The 13,048-nt window shown below is 36.8% G+C and overlaps 1 protein-coding gene and 1 non-coding gene across 2 annotated transcripts in view; one reads left to right on the top strand and one right to left on the bottom strand.

Annotated features, from left to right (window-relative positions):
* Positions 1 to 13,048, top strand: part of RYR2 (ryanodine receptor 2) — a 685,578-nt gene that overhangs the window by 155,008 nt on the left and 517,522 nt on the right. The window lies entirely within an intron of this gene.
* LOC126031739 (U6 spliceosomal RNA) lies at positions 8,209 to 8,315 on the bottom strand. Its single transcript, XR_007503569.1, has one exon. It is a non-coding gene; the product is annotated as a U6 spliceosomal RNA (small nuclear RNA).

Genomic DNA, 13,048 nt, shown 5'->3' with positions numbered 1-13,048 from the left:
TCGCTTTCCATAGAGGTTGGACTAGACGGCATTCCCACCAGCAGTGGATAAGAGTTCCTTTCTCTCCACATCCCCGCCAGCACAGATTGTTCTCCTTCTTTGTGATGTGTGCCAATCTCTGTGGTGTGAGATGGTACCTCATCATTGTTTTGATTTGCATCTCCATAATGATCAGTGATGAGGAGCATTTTTTTCATGTGCCTTTTGGCCATTTGTATTTCTTTTTTTTTATCAAAGTGTCTGTTCATTTCTTCTCCCCATTTTTTGAAGGGATTAGATGTTTTTTCTTGTAAAGTTCTGTCAGTGCCCTGTATATTTTGGCTATTATCCCCTTATCTGATGGGTATTGGGTGAATAGTTTCTCCCACTCAGTGGGTGGCTCTTGTATCCTGGGCACTATTTCTTTTGAGGCGCAGAAGCTTCACAGCTTAATGTATTTCTATCTGTTTATCTCTGCTTCCACTTGTTTGGAAAGTGCAGTTTCCTCCTTGAAGATGCCTTTAGTCTCAATATCATGGAGTGTTTTACCTATGTGTTGTTTTATATACCTTATAGTATCAGGTCTGATATCAAGGTCTTTAATCCATTTGGATTTTACCTTTGTACATGGTGTTAACTGGGGGTCTATGTTCGCTTTTTTGCAAGTGGCTAACCAGTTCTGCCAGCACCACTTATTGAAGAGGTTTTCTCTGCTCCACTTAGGATTTCTATAAAGCCCTGCTCCAAGAAATAAGAGAGGACACACGGAAATGGAGCACATACCCTGCTCATGGATTGGCAGGATAACCACCATTAAAATGGCAATACTCCCCAAAGCATTATACAGATTTAATGCGATCCCTCTAAAGACACCCATGACATTCTTCAAAGAAGAGGATCAAACACTTATGAAGTTCATCTGGAACAATGAAAACCCCGAATAGCTAAAGCACTCCTAGGGAAAATGAGTTTGGGAGGCATTACTTTCCCAACTTTAAACTGTACTACAAAGCAATAGTTATCAAAACAACATGGTATTGGAATAAAGACAGACCCTCAGATCAGTGGAGTAGGCTTTAGTTCTCAGAAAATGTTCCCCAGACATACAAACACCTAAGTTTTGACAAAGGACCAAGTGGTATGTTTTTGAATGCCTTATTAATGTATGTGTATAGTTAGATGGACATGACTTTGGAAATCCTATTATTTTGTTTTTCTTCTTCATGATAAATAATGTGGCTCTAGAAAGTATGTACTATAGTGACAATGAATGAATAAGGGCCATTCCCACCACTCGCGTTGTCCTCCCTCCACACTGTTCCCAACATACAATGTCACATGTACCTTAAATATTACTGTGAAAGATTCATAATTCACTTTGGTCACAATAAAAATTATTTAAAAAAAAGAAAGGACCGGAGCAGTGATGCAGCTGACTTGGAATAGACCACGATCGATCCCCCAGCGTCCGAAATGGTTCCCCAAGCAGGAGTGGCTTCTGAGCTCATAGCCAGGAGTAATCCCTGAGCATCACTAGATGTGGCCCCAAAGCAAGAAACAAACAAACACAATTATTGAAAAAAATCCATCACTATAAATATTTTATGATAACAAAACAATAAAAGAAAGTATGTACTATATATATATCTGTTCTAGTACTTTAGTTGTTTCTTAGTGTAAAGGCTACATAAAATATGTTTTTTTAATATTTATTTATGTAATTTTTTATTTCTTTTGTTTTTGGGACACACACAATGGCACTCAGAGGTTACTTCTAGCTCTATGCCCAGAAATTGTTCCTGGCAGACTCGTGGTATGGGATGTCGGGGATAGAACCTGGATCTCTTATGGGTTGGCCATGTGCAAGGCAAATGCTCTACTATTGTGTTATTTCTTCTACCTAAATTAGGTACTTTTTTGGCCACACCCAGTGAATAATTTTATTTATAAATGGATATTTTCTTCCATATTTTAATATCATAAGTGTTTATTGATGAATCTTTATAAAATATTTTTATCATTGCTCTACGATGGTCTCGTTATAGTTTATTTTCTAAAATTTTGGGGATTCTATTGTCACAAAAGTCTTAGCTGTGTGGACATCTTTGAGTAAGAAGGCATCTACCCTTATTCTTTTGGGTTGCTCAGGGTTTACTTAACTCTGCACTCAGGGGCCACTTCTGGTGAGCCAGAAATCTATATGGTGTACTGGACATTGAACCATCACGCAAGGCAAGTGCCCTAACTCCTTTGACCCCACAGGACTTATTTTTTAACCTATCAATTGAAATCAGCTCTTGTACTGAATCAGGACTTTCTCTTAATTTACTTAAGGCTTCCTTCCTGAATTTTTTTTTTCTCTCAACTTCATCTGTAAATCTTAAAGCCCTAAATCCTGAGGCAAATTGATTTTCTCAGCTCCTGCTCCTGGAGCAGTTTGCTTTCCTGGGTGCAGGAGTGTAGCTGAGTTTGTGCAGAGTTTCTGATGTTGACTTGGTATTTTATTAGGGATTGGTGGTGAAAATCTGTTTTCACCAACTCCCAAACTGAGCTCTGGATTTGGCAGTCAAACTTGACCTCGAAGAGAGATAGATCTAGGAGCCTCTTGGCTGGAGTTAGAGGATTTTTCCTCAGAAACAGTTAATGCCTTGGTTTTTAAATTTTATAATGCTGCTTTCACCTTTGCAGCCGTTATGTGTTGCTATGGATATTTTTCTTGAAAATTGTAGGAGATCAAATGAGTTCAGTGAATCAGCTTTCATCTTAACAGGATGGTCTACACACTGCTGAGGGAGTGAGTCTAATTCAAGGCCATGTTCCATCTCAGCCTTGGCGCTGGATACAACTGAGGCTCTCCATTGGAGCTCTTTGATGAAGACACAGATTGGGATGAGTTTGTGCTTTTCTCTTCATTGGATAGGGAAGAGAAACTTATCCCCCTTCCCAAGAACACAATCCTAGGCTCACCAGAGGCCCCATTTTAAGTGTACTACCATCTTGTGGTAAAAAATCAAGAAATGGCGATTAGCCATCCAGCACTCCAGCTTTTGACTATACTCATAAAAGTCATTTATTTACTCTACAGTGATGATTGCACAGAGACTAAGCTATATATGTTTGGTATACACAAAGAGTTATCTTTGGAGCATTGATGATTTTGCATTCACAATACTCCTCTGATAGTCTTTAGAGTTAGTATATTTTGCAACGAGGAGGTGATGTATATAGATAAAGTACTAAAATTGTCAAAAATTGTATCATTGAGATAGCACTAAATTTTTTTTTTTTTAGTGTTTGGGTCACACCCAGCAGTGCTCAGGGGTTACTCCTGGCTCTACACTCAGAAATCACTCTTGGCAGGCACGTGAACCATATGGGATGCCAGGATTTGAGCCATATGGATGCCAGGTTTTGAACCACTGACCTTTTGCATGAAAGGCAAACACCTTACTTCCATGCTATCCCTCCGGCCCCCTTTCCCTAAACTGAGTATAGCACTTTTCTTGTGAAGTAGAGGAGTGCTCAAGGATACAAGGACCACTATAGATGATATTTAGCCAGCATATATAGGTCTGAGGTTTGGTGTTCCAGCCTGTTATGTTGTGATGGTAGTTAGACTACCAGATAGACTACCAGTTAAACTGGTAGTGCCAGGGGCTGTATGGATCATATATTATAGAAATGAAGCAACAAACTTAATATCATAAATACATGATATATATTTCAGCTCTTGAGATATCTTTCTGACTCCTCTGATCTAGTATTTTCTCCCCATTGTACAAGTTTTTGAACTGAACAACTGAACCATTTACTTTTCCAAAAAGGCATTTTCCTTGCAATGGTTTATTCTTTGTTTTATCATTTATCTATTTGACAGGTTTCTGAACCATGGTTGCCCCACTTTAAAAAAATATCTACAACGCTCTGCCTGATTTACCCGAATGCCAGAGTGCTTTTAGTGTGTACTGAATAATTGTGTTTAATGATTATTCTTAGTGACCTGCCCCTTTTAATTTTACTCCAACTAACTTGATTTATTACTTCTGAGAATGGTTGATAAGTTGAATGCCCATTTGAGGAGAATGACACCTTTTATGTGAGGCATTCTTAAGATTGATGGTGAAAACAAATGAAGTTAATTAGATATTTAAAGGCAGTCTTGTACAGAGTCAAAAGGTATTTGCAATTTTATTTTATTTTTTATTTTTTTTTGTGATTAGTTACTTTATTTAAACATCATGGATACAAGGTTGTATATATAAATATTTCCTCACAGACACAGTTATATACATTTATTCATTATTGAGTTTCAGTCATGCAATGTACAATACTCTTCACCAGTGTACATTTCCCAACACCAATATCCCCAGTTTTCCTGTCATCCTCCCCCGTACCTTCCTATGAGGCAGACATTTCTCTTTCTCCCCATCCCATATTGCAGTTTGCAATATTGTTAGTGAAGGGTATCATCTTTATCACTTTTTCTCCTTCAGCACTCAATTCAGAGTAATATCAAAATATAAAAAAAATTCTTCCTCACTTTTACCTTTCTATGTAATTGATTAATTTTTGTTTTGGAGGGCACACACTGTGCTGAGTTCAGGGATTACTCCTAGTTCTCCATTGAGGAATCACTCCTGGCAGGGATCAAACCCAGGGTGACTATAAGTAAAGCAAACACCTTATCCATTTGTTCTCTCTGGCCCTTGTCTTTTTCTTTCCTTTTCTTTTCTTCTCTTTTAATATAAAATCTTTATTCTAGCACCGTGATTACAAGCATGATTGTAGTTGGATTTCAGTCATAAACAAAACAGTCCCCTCTTCACCAGTGCAACATTCCCACCACCTATGCCCCCACCTCCACTTGCCTATATTCGAAACAGGCATTATACTTTTTTCACTCATTAACATTGTCATGCTGGGGCCCGGAGAGATAGCACAGTGGTGTTTGCCTTGCAAGCAGCCGATCCAGGACCAAAGGTAGTTGGTTCAAATCCCGGTGTCCCATATGGTCCCCCGTGCCTGCCAGGAACTATTTCTGAGCAGAGAGCCAGGAGTCACCCCTGAGCACCGCCGGGTGTGGCCCAAAACAAAACAAAACAAAACAAAACAAAAACATTGTCATGCTGGTTGTTAGTGTAGTTATTTTCCTAACTGCACTCACCACTCTTTGTGGTGAGCTTCGAATTGTGAGCCGGTCCTTCTGGCCCTATTGTCTCTGGGCATTATTACCATAATCTCTTTAATTTTTTGTAAAACCAATAAATGAGTGAGACTATTCTGCGTCTCTCTCTCTCTCTCCCTCTGACTTATTTCACTCGGCATAATAGATTTCATGTACATCACGTATAGGAAAATTTCATGACTTCATTTTCCTGACGGCTGCATAATATTCCATTGTGTATATGTACCACAGCTATTCATCTGTTGAAGGGCATCTTGGTTGTTTCCAGGGTCTGGCTATTGTACATAGCACTGCAATAAATATAGGTGTGAGGAAGGGATTTTTGTATTGTATTTTTGTGTTCCTAGGGTATATCCCTAGGAGTGGTATAGCTGGAGCATATGGGCGCTCAATTTCCAGTTTTTGGAGGAATCTCCATATTGTTTTTCATAAAGACTGGACTAGATGGTATGCCCACCAGCAGTGAATAAGAGCTCCTTTTTCTGGTATTTGCAATTTTTAAGATAATTTTATCTTAATATGTTTGGCAGATGACTGAGAATTAAAAATTGTTGACATTTTATGTTTGGTTGCTTCTTGTGTTTTTCTGCATGCTTATCTTGTTTGGAGATAGTGTTTTTGGGGAAAGTTCAGATAACACTGAACAATACATAAGATATTAAATGACTCTTATTATGATTATTTTCGGCTCAGTACCCTCATGCTTAAAACTATTTTCTTGGGATACTGTAAGTACTTTTTATGGTAACTAAAGAACTTCTCTATTTTACTATAATAAATAGTTTGAAGTGCTAATACTATTTAATGTACTTGTAGTCCATGTTGCCAAAATTTCATGTTTTAATAGGTTAACATTTTTTTATAGAACTATGGGCCAAAATAAAGACTTTGCAGATTATTGGAACTCCTCCAAGTACTTGTAGTTCAAGTAGTTTTAGTAATTATATTATTAATGGTGTGTTAAGTCACAAAGTTGAAAGCATTAAAAATAGGGATCATCGGGCCGGAGAGATAGCATGGAGGTAAGGTGTTTGCCTTTCATGCAGGAGGTCATTGGTTCGAATCTCGGCATCCCATATGGTCCCCCGTGCCTGCCAGGAGCAATTTCTGAGCATGGAGTCCAGAGTAACCCTGAGCACTGCCGGGTGTGACCCAAAAACCACCAAAAAAAAAAAAAAAAGGATCATCACGAGATTACTTCATGTCATTGTTTTTAGTTCTTCAGTAGCTAAGTAACAAGTTAAAAAGAATTAGTGAATGAAATGTATATTGCTTTCAATATATATCCTATTATAGTATATAAAATAAAAATATGTGTACAGTTATATCATATATTGGAACCTCTTATTTTTTTACCTTACATTTAATTTTTGACTTTTACTGATTGATAGATTGGTTGCATAGGCATTTCTGGCTGAGTAGGTACTTAATGAATGCTTATAAAGGTGAAGGATTATCCTCTAATATAAGTGTCTGAAGTTCCAACTACTGAACATTATAGTATTCAACTTGTAATAAAAAGGAAAGTCTGACACAGTTCTTCCCTCATATTGCCTCTCCACTTCTATTGTTACTCTCAGAGTTGACCATATGTAGTTCTGGAGATTTAACCCAAGTTGTATGCAAGACTAGTGCTTAACCTAGAGTACTCTCTCTTCAACCCAAGGAAGTTCCATTTCTGTCTTGATGTAATCTGAGTACCCAGGAAGAGAGCAGCCATTTATCAGGATTTGTGATCTTCATACAGAGGCTGTATTTGTTCTTACTCAAAAGTAGTATTTGCTATGGCTTTCAGAATGTGAAATAATAGTTAATGGGAAAAATATAAAAAAAAATAGTTAATGGGGACACCAGGATTAATGGCAAAAGTTAAAAATCACTTAGTGACTAATAACTTAGTGGCCTATCAAATCTTTATCTTGATATGCAGGGTGGTTATCCCATTAACATTTCTAAGCTGTTTAAAACTTGGTTGGATGCTTTTCATTATGCATTCATTTTTCATATTTGCTTCTCCATCAGGAAGCATCAATAGGGTTTAATAATTCTCTGTCATTTTTGGAAAGAAAAAGAATATTATAGATTAGCAAGGGTTATTTTTCATTTTGGTGGTAGATAAGCATAAAGAGTAGTCACTGATGAATGAAAACTGTGATTTATTGATTATAATTATAGAATTAATATGAAAGCACCCACATATTTTAATTCATGTAGTTAATTTCTGAGTAACATTATAAATATACTCTGGAGTGCTCTAAATTATGAAGATTTGTTTCTGACTACCAATTCTCTCACATTAGCTTTTCAGATTAGGTATTGTATACTTGAAGACATGCAGGGTATAAGAGGTGAATACCAACTTAAGGTCTTATATAGGCTAAACTTGTTTTTATTCTTCCTTACATTGTATGTGAGTCCTGAATTTTACCCTGACTTAGAGCAATGGGATAGTTTAAACTACAACAGATCTGCTGCAAGTATTTATTTTATTCCCCCCTCCCAATTCTGCACTTAACTTTGACTCTGGGTAGGGTTCTCTTCAGACCTTTCAATGTTCAGTAGGCTACATCAATCAAGAGAACAAGCTGAGACATCAGAGAGATGTGAGTTTTAATATAACACTCTCTAATTTGACACTGTGGGCCATTTGAGCAACTTTTGGTAGCAAGAGAGTCTTATTTCCAAACATTAACTTAAATGAAGAGATAAAATCAATCTATCCAGGGCTGCTCTGCTACTCTTTATGTTAGTCTACTACTAACTCGTAAAAAAGATGACCTTGCGGCTTCCTGAAGGCTTGACAATATCTAAAGAATGAAAAATATAACTTTTTGATATGTGGCTAGAAACAGACTTTTGTGTTTTGGTTTTTGGTGTCATACCTAGCTCTGCACTCAAGGACCAATCCTAATGGGGCTCAGGGTAGTTTATATAGTACAGGGATTGAATCCAGGTCAGATGTATACAAAACAAGCACTTACCCACTGTAATGTTTCTCCAGCTCCGAGACAAATATTTTTTATGTTTATTTTTATTATTATTTTTTAAATATGGAACACTTCACAAATTTGCATGTCATCCTTGCACAGGTGCCATGCTAATCTTCTCTGTATCATTCCAATTTTAGTATATGTGTTAATATAAGAAATAAAATATACTAGAAAAGTACTTTTATTTTGATTTACAGTTATAGATAGTTGAGTTTTAGGCAAATATTTCAACACTATACCCGACTCTAGTGTTCTTATACTCCATAATAGTCCTTCAGCCCCTACACTTACTTTCCCTTCCCCATGTCTGCTACCTAGACAGGCATAGTACATAGTTCTGTGGTTCCAGCTTAGATCTTTCTCTCCCACCCCCACCCCCCTCTTGATTTTTGGGCCACACCCAGCGGCACTCAGGGGTTACTCCTATCTCTCTGCTCAGAAATCACTCCTGGCAGGCATGGGGGACCATATGGGATTCCCAGGATTCATATGAGAATATCAAATATATGTGGTTTTTTTTTTTTTTTTTTTAATAAAAGTGGAGTGCTGGAAACCACCTCAGAGGCCAAATGTATCCTTTCTGTTTTGTAGGAGTCCAGCAAGTTGGAGACTCTTGATTGGCCTTTTTATTAAAGTATCAGAGATATATCATATAAACAGTAGATAGAATAAATTACACATTTATATTATTTAAAATGTATTACTTTCCATGAAATTTTTAATTGCTTATTATTTTGATCAATACAATACTAGAATATTTTAATTCAAACACCAAATGTGTGTACTTTTGCTTACTTTTGGTTTAGTTTATGATGTGCCTTGGAATACCTGATACTTAGAATAACAGTTTTTGTTGAATCAGTCTCAGCTACCACCATGGCACAGTTATTTCCTAAGGGCTAAGATGATAGGAAAATACTTAATTTTAAAAGAGACTCTATAATGACAGTAGCACCTATATTTTATTGAGTCACAGATGGAATCATTTTCCCAAAGATAATTCACTTTTTATTCTTTTCTTTATTAGATACATACCCAGGAAAAGAATTAGCAGCTGGTTTCACCTAATGTATATGTTTTTTTTTTTTTTTTAATTAAGAAGATACCTCTAGGGTATATACTAGCAGATAGGATACTTTCCTTGTAAGCAGTTGACCGGATTTGATCCCTGGCACCACATATGGTAGCCTGAGTCCTACCAGAAGTAAACCCTGATTGCAGAGATAGGGATACAAAAATAAAAAAGCCAAAGGGAAAGAAAACAACTTTATAGTTCAGCAGGGCCTTTGGTGCAACATTTTCCTCCATTAGCACGGATGCCTTTTTTTCTCTCATGTCTGTGGCAGTACTGGAATTTTCATCTGACTGGATCTTGGAAAAAAATTATCTTTGTCTCCAGAGCAGATTGAGCATGTTTGCATGTAACCTTTGGAGGCAACAATGGTGATGAGAATCAACAGATTATAGGGGACCTGTGTACTTGTGTTATCCTGGGAACACTGCATTTGTGTGACATTTGGCATTGTTCAGAACATAGCAGAATAGAGTCTGGGGCCTATGGATAGTTTGGTACATAATAAAAAAGGCCAGAGAGAAACTTTAAATGTCATACCATTTCAAATACACACATAAAATCTTCTATTTGGTCAGCTGAAGTCCTGTCTGGCTTTTCTTATGATCTCTATCATCAAATGATTTTTGGTACTCTAGAAAAAAATGTCTTTTTTTTTCTTCCTTGAAGTTTTTAGTCTATAATTCAATGTGTTAGATCCCTGCAGTGTTGGTAGGCACAAACTCTACTCCTAGATTTTTAGAAACTCTTTTTTATGTTCTAGTAGCAACAATATATTCTAACCCCAGACATGTGTTTCTTATTTATTTTATTATGAAGGTATACATAGAGAAGCAGGCTTCCTAAGTTACCTTGGACATAGTATTCTTTTCTAAAAGTAATAAAGCTGTTCATCCCTAAACTTTCAACTGAACAGTGCTTCTAGTGCTTCCTTCCTTCTATATTACCTAAACACCAAGTATGACCTAAAAATGAGAGCCGATGTTTCATGAAAGCCATTATTCTGTATGGCTCTGTAATCGACAAAGTGTCACCTCTAGGTTTAAAAGTAACACCAAGTCATGCCAAATTATGGCATAAAATCAATTTTCATTACTAAAGAGATGAAAGGACTGTGACAACTGAATTTTATTCTGGGAGTTGATATTTTAGGTGTATGCACATTTACTATGTACTCTGTTGAGTTAAATGAGAAAATTTCCTTTTGTACTCCTGTTTTTAAGGTATTTGATAGAGGAAGAGAGAACTAACCTTAATCATGGAGACCCTTGGAACAAATAGTGTGACTTTATATCTGTAAACTACATTAAAGAAAGCCCCCAAACTTTGACCATCCTATGGATTTGCCTCAATAGGTCTAGTTTAAGGCTGATGTTTTTACATAAAAAGTTAGAAACCGGTTATGAACTATAAAGTTAAACTCACAGGTTATGAGATCAGTCCAGGCACTGTGTTTCTAAACCCCACACAGATGTGTATGAAGAAGCAGGGTAGCAACAAAGAAATAATAAACTGTTAAGTATTTTACAGTAGGAATGCGAAGATGTTTAGCTGTTAGTTTCATGGTTTGGTTGAAAAATTCGCATTGGTATAAAAAAAAAAAAAGATTAGAATCTTCATAAATTTCTCTCAAGTTGCTGCAAATCTTACCTCTCACTGATTCCTTGAATTTAAAAGTGTGTCTCTCTGTATCTGTAATCTATGGTTATTTCTGTTCCATACTTTTGTAGGTTTTCCCTTTTCCTTATGCTTCAATTATATTGAATACCTACTTTATATTAAAGACAATATAATCAATCTTTGTGTTGTAGAGAAATGTTGCTCACTTACTGAATGCTAATGAATGTGAGTAATATTTCTATTTAGGAAAACACTTGAGATTGTTTTTTTTTTATAAGGGCAAGCCCAATAGAAGTGGGAGCACCCCTCAAGGATGCTCAGAGCAGTGTTGAAGATAGCCTGCAGGTTTGGTATTCTGACCTGGTGATGCTCAGGCTTTTTTTTTTTTTTTGGTTTTTGGGCCACACCCGGCGGTGCTCAGGGGGTTAACCCTGGCTGTCTGCTCAGAAATAGCTCCTAGCATGCACGGGGGACCATATGGGACACCGGGATTCGAACCAACCACCTTTGGTCCTGGATCGGCTGCTTGCAAGGCAAAAGCCGCTGTGCTATCTCTCCGGGCCTGGTATTCTGACCTGGTGATGCTCAGGCTTAACATCTAGGGTGAAAGGTGGTATGAGGAAGAATTCAGGGAACTCAGGGCCTCATGTGTGCTAGCCCAGTGTTCTACTAATGACCTATCTCACTAGTAATGACTTAATAACCCAACCCAACACTTCGGGTATAAAACTATGTCAGTGTATGGAACATAGAAAGCTGTATTTTGAGTACACCTTTCACAAACTCAGAATATAATTTGTTCCTTATGTAAGATATGTATTGCTGCTGTACAGTATAGACAAGGAGTGATTGATGTTGACATTTATGGTGCTTGAAAATGACAAGCTAATGTGGGAGGCCAGACATTCATTCCTTGAAGTGTCATCTGAAATGAGTGGAAGAGGCATACCTGTCACAAGGTGTTTAATAACAATTATGTGTAATTGTTACCATTGGAATTGTATTGTCCAAAATGATGCAAAATGTGATCTAAAACATACTGCCAAATTTTCTGTGTTGGTCATTTTATTTTAAAGCCTTTTCTGACAATAGGAAAGATAGGGAATAGATAGTTCAGAGAGATAGTACAAAGTTGAAGGTGCTTGCCTAGAATGTAACAGTAGCCATAATCCCTGATTTGAATCCCAGCACTGTATATGATTTCCTTAACACTGCCAAGTACGGCCCTGTGCAAAATAAAAGGAATAAAAATAGCTGGCATTATTATGCCTTTAACAATGTACCAATAATGGTGTCATCCTCCTGAATCATTGCATCCCTTAATCACATGAAGTATTTACAATTTTAAAGATGTGGAATTCAGATTTTTAGTTTTAAGTTATTTTTCTGCACTCACACATTTAGTTGATGAGACAGCTATGAATTCAGCCTGTCATGTTGTTGCATTATTTCCAGTAAGGAAAAGCTTATGGGTTGGATTTTATTTACCATGTTAATTTTTGTATATGGTTGAGTGAATAAAGCTGGATACTTCTACAATATACATTATTATTAATTATTTGTTTTTTTTAGAAGCCACATCAGGCAGTGCTTAAGGGTTAGTCTTCAATAATTCCACTCAGAAATTAATCCAGGTGGAATTTAAAGGCCCATATGGGATGTAGTGGATTGAATTTGGGTCAGCCAAGTATTAGGCCAGTGCCCTACTAACTGTACCATATCTCTGCCCCCTATATATATTACACCAAATGAAAAGTTATATTCTCTGAGAGAAATAAAGTGCTTTTGGACTTTTCTGTGATCTGAAAGTGGTTCCATGTTATTTTGTTTCTTTCATATTCCAGTATTTATTGCTGTGAGAAGTTTATACTGGTTTTATGAAGAACATTTGGTGAAGCCTGATCTCAGGGACTGAAGGTGCTTAAGCATCTACATCTTGCTCAATACATAGAATGAACTTCAATCCTGACACCAAGTCCTTGGCTGCTGCTAAGCCACCAATAGATGGTTTAGTTGTTTACCCTTCTAATGTGCTAAATTGTAATTTAATTCTAGCTTGATGCTCAAATTTAATACAATAAAAACTGAGAGTTTGGATTGAAGATTATTGAGCTCCGTTGTAATCTGAAGTTTCTTGTTGTACCACAATCGGTTTTAAACATCACATGATTTTCTACCTTCTTGTATCCTCTTAGACTAGGT

This window comes from Suncus etruscus, chromosome 15 (assembly GCF_024139225.1).
Source record: "Suncus etruscus isolate mSunEtr1 chromosome 15, mSunEtr1.pri.cur, whole genome shotgun sequence".
In the NCBI taxonomy this organism is placed as follows: domain Eukaryota; kingdom Metazoa; phylum Chordata; class Mammalia; order Eulipotyphla; family Soricidae; genus Suncus; species Suncus etruscus.
Note: the sequence above shows the minus strand (reverse complement) of the source record. Positions and strands in the feature narration are given on the sequence as shown.